The sequence below is a fragment of the Littorina saxatilis genome, unplaced genomic scaffold (assembly GCF_037325665.1).
Source record: "Littorina saxatilis isolate snail1 unplaced genomic scaffold, US_GU_Lsax_2.0 scaffold_295, whole genome shotgun sequence".
Taxonomy (NCBI): domain Eukaryota; kingdom Metazoa; phylum Mollusca; class Gastropoda; order Littorinimorpha; family Littorinidae; genus Littorina; species Littorina saxatilis.
The window spans coordinates 1-4600 of NW_027128807.1; the positions used below are offsets into that span (position 1 = coordinate 1).

The 4600-nt window shown below is 37.8% G+C and overlaps 1 long non-coding RNA gene across 1 annotated transcript; it reads right to left on the bottom strand.

Annotated features, from left to right (window-relative positions):
- Nucleotides 1-2128: 2128 nt before the first annotated feature.
- On the bottom strand, nt 2129-4353 carry LOC138957125 (uncharacterized). Its single transcript, XR_011452933.1, has 3 exons — nt 4199-4353; nt 3696-3844; nt 2129-2653 (listed from the first exon to the last, which is right to left on the bottom strand). It is a non-coding gene; the product is annotated as an uncharacterized lncRNA (long non-coding RNA).
- Nucleotides 4354-4600: the final 247 nt, after the last annotated feature.

A 4600-nucleotide genomic window follows, 5' to 3' on the forward strand; every position in this document is an offset into this window, starting at 1 on the left:
AACTGCGATTTTTTTACGAATTAATTTCGTACTCAGACCCGGCTGGTCTTGACCTATTTTTGGATCTAAATTTAGATCAGGTAGATCACCACATCATGCACAAAAAGACACGTCACTAGCAAACTATGTCAGACGTCATCATGAGTTTGTGTAAAACAAAATGGATGCCGGAATCACTCAGTTGAATCGAACTCCGACCAAACACCACGTAATAACTAGGTTAATTTATGCACTCGCGTGAACAAGAAACTGTCGAGCTTCACAGATGTCGTCGTTGGGTAGTTTTGGGTTTGTTTTACTACCATAGGAGGATTTTTGAACTGTAAATGCACTCAGCTGCAACAAAAACGCAAAAGGAAGGCTGTGAGCTGCACTGTGCCTTTAAGGAAATGTGCGGCAGTAAAATTGAATTCGGAAAATACATGGAATAACCTGGTTTTCTGCATAAAAATAAATAAAACAATTGTGAATACTTCTTCTGCGTTCGTGGGCTGAAACTCCCATGTACACTCGTGTTTTTTTACGTGTATGATCCTTTTTACCCCGCCATTTAGGCAGCCATACGCCGCTTTCGGAGAATTGTGAATACTGATCGACGTAGAGTGCCGTTGGAAACAGTCGTTACATTGGATTTCTAGGAAACTGTTTAACAGCGACATCATACATCAGAAATTCCTAATATTTGGCACAAAGATACACATGTATCAATCTACAATCATATAGAACGATTTTTGACAACAGACTACAGTTGAATTTTGATATCTTTTGTCATGAGGATGAACGAATTTCTTACTGCATATTCATTACAATAATTAATTTAAATTCAACTGTAGTTTTTAACAAAAAACACGTTCTTTATGATTGTAGATATAATACATGTGTATCCTTAAATATTATGAATTTCTGATGTATGATGTTGCTGTAAAACTGTTTTCTAGAAATCCCATATGGCGCTGTTAATGCTAGATTCCATAGCAACAGCAGTCTATATCCATCCACAATGTTTTCATTCATTTTAATAAGTCACTTCAAGAATTAACCAGAAAACCAAGTTATTCCTTGACTATTCTTCAAGTTTAAAGGCACAATGCAGCTCACAGCCTTAGTTTTGCGTTTTTGTTGCAGCTGAGTGCATTTACAGTTCAAAAATCCTCCTATGGTAGTAAAACAAACCCAAAACTACCCAACGACGACATTTGTGAAGCTCGACAGTTTCTTGTTCACGCGAGTGCATAAATTAACCTAGTTATTACGTGGTGTTTGGTCTGAGTTCGATTCAAATGAGTGATTCCGGCCTCCATTTTGTTTTACACAAACTCATGATGATGTCTGACATAGTTTGCAGTGACGTGTCTTTTTGTGCATGATGTGGTGATCTACCTGATCTAAATTTAGATCCAAAAATAGGTCAAGACCAGCCGGGACAGAGTCCGAATTAAAATTAATTCGTAAAAAAATCGCAGTTCTTGACTCTTTGGGTGCAAGTTAATGAAACTTGGTAGTTCTTCTAACGGATAGCTGCCTGAGGTATGACTAAAAGCCCCAGGGGATCCGTGCACCTGGATTTGACAAGTTCAGTACCTTTAAGTTTGGTAATTTTACTGCCGCACATTGCCTTAAGTCATAAATAAAGGGTTCCAGTAACATACCATTCTTCTTTATTGATTATGAACTTTGGAAGGTTAGATTTTGGAATCAGTTTTTTTTAAATATTTCCTTGATGTGTTGTAATAAGATCAACCGTCTGCTTGGACATATACTAAAGATCCACTACCTGGCTGCTGTCTGCGGAAAATCGATTAATTCATAGACAAATATGCCTTACAGGGAAGCAGCTAGCCAGTTGACTGTACGTGTGTTTGTGTAGAGGTGTTCTTATTGCATGTTCAAGCCAGGACAGATGGTGACCTGAAACATTTACACATTACACATGTATGCAGGACTGCTACTTTAAGCTTAGGTGCAAGTGTGATGATATAATTATTTGTTTGACTGATTATGGGCATTAAAATAAAACTGCAAAAAGAATACTTACACTTGAGATCTGATTTTGTGCGTGTCTGTGTGTGTGTGCGCATGAGGGTGTGTGTGGGCCATTTGACATACTTGCAGAAGAAACCAACAGAGGTAACTGATAAACTGCATTTATTAACACAAAGAGGTAAACAAAGTGAGTTCACACATTTCACAAAAGTAAGAAAAGGCAGTCTCACATGTGTGATAGTCTAGGAATACCAATGCATTCACAATATTTAGTACTCACATGAATGGCCCAAGAAAACTATAGGCTGAGAATGCAAGTTCTAATTTGGCACATTTGTACATGTAGCTGCATCCACTAGACATATATCCATCTTACAATAAAAAAAAACTAGTGGTTAGGACATGGGCCTGAAAATCTCAAGGTCCTAGGTTCGAATCTCTGCAGAGGCATTTACTTTTTTCCCTTAGTTAAAATAAAAATGCTCAATCGAGAGAGCAACCATAAAGTTACCAGCGTAAAAGTAAAGTGTTGAATGCAGCTGTAAAGGTCATGCCAGCAGTGTGGGTCAGTTCTGGTAGCTCTGTCAGCACAGAATGGACTGAATCTGATCATCATCCTCAGGCACCACTCTGCAAGCTGCCTGCACGTCATATCTCGGCACCTCACTTCCTGGAAAATAAAGAAAATGTATTACTGAGCACATTCAGACTTTGCTGTGCGCTGATGGGGATATGTTTTTGGTATTGAGAAGAGGGTGTGTGGTGGGGGTGTCGGAAGGTAGGTAGGAAGTAATACATGTACTTGTTCTTCACACAATCAGTGGGATGGAGAATGGTGTGGGTGATACTGACAGTGACAACTATTAACTAAACTGCAAACATTGTTCTGTAATTACAGGTGCCATCATTCCTTCCTGTGAAAACCATTTATTTATATACTTTCATCATTAAAATTAAAAAGAATCTTTCATCATTAAAATTAAAAAGACTTCCTCACAAGAACCTTTCTAACGACATGATATCTTGTTATGCTGCTGATGTGAGCGGTTTTTCTGGAATGTGATGGAAATTTACTATTTTTTTAATTGACAGCATGAGCCCTCATCCCACACACATTCCCTATTTAGCGTTGACACCTTACAGTTTTGTTGAGAAATGTGATGTGAAGTCATTCAGAAAATTCTAACACTGCGCAGGGGCAGTCAGGGTGTTGATACGTTTTACTATATTATATAACTCTTATTCCATGTAAAAAATTAAAAAAAACTATAAAAAAAAACTGGCCAGATCTGTGATTGTGAGCCAAGGAAAGGACTGACTGTATTTAAAATAATTCCAGTAATGAGTAAATCTTTCATTCTAGCTATTTCATGTTTTACTTTCTTGCATCACAATAGTTCAAATCAATGTTCATACAAACAGCATAATGCACTTTATGAGTATAGGGTTGCAACAAACTTTAAGATGGGAAGGAGAGAGAAAATAAAGATATTTGTACCATTATGTATACAAAGTACATCATACCAATTAGTGAATTACCATGCACAGTATTACTATGCATCTTCAAATGTATGAATAATTTCATCTACAAAGTACTTGTAAATGTAATACAATTTACAAAGAACAAAAGACTGCTGAATGATCTACATCAGTACATGCATGTTTATAGCTACAGACTACCATCACCAATACCTTATAAATGTGTAACTTACTCTTCAGGGGTAGTCTGTAATGTAAAGCACCACGCCAAGTCATCCTGATACCTCTCCAGTACATGTATCCATGTTTAAAGGTAAACTGTTGGAACTGGAAGACAGGAGCTGTATGAATGATGCACATCACCTCTGGTTTCTCGGGAGGCCTGAAAAAAACCATAACAATATTAACATAACTATTAACATGTCTTGAAAATGAAATAAGTACTATTTCAACTTCACTATCAGAGCCAAATCACTCACTAATTCAGTAATTGTTTTGTTTATTCTTTTACAACCATAGTTCATACACTGATACAGCAACATTTGATTCTGTGCATATAGATTAAAGATCAAGCATTTTCTAAACTTGAGTAAAAAAAATAAGAACACAACAAGCACACACTCTGTGACTCACAGTCAGTAACACACATGACATACACAACAGATGAATCTTGCTCAGTTCTACAAAGGCCACGTTTGCAATGGTCATGTCTTGGATTTTAAAAACAATAACTTACCTGCTGGTTGATCCAAACCGATGATTGACAATCAGTGAGAGGAAAATGTCCGAGGCTGAGGATACTGCCTGTGGTGGGAGGGCGTTCCATTCGCTAATGGTGCGAGGAAAGAAAGACTGCTGTCTGTATGATGTTCTGCAGGCTGGATTGAGCGAGTGCTGAGTGCATTCTTTTCGCTCTATCCTATTAATTCACACATTGACCCTGCAGCAGTGACGATCATTTCTAGATTGCAATCGGCAAAGTTCGTAGCTCGGATTGCACTCATTATGGATAGTTTCGAGGTTGACCATGGGCAGCGCCATTTTGTTGTGAAATACGTCATCAGTTTGTGTACACAGGAAGTTGTGACATCCGTCACCCTATGGGAGGGGTGACGTCAAAATTGTTCATCTGCAGAAA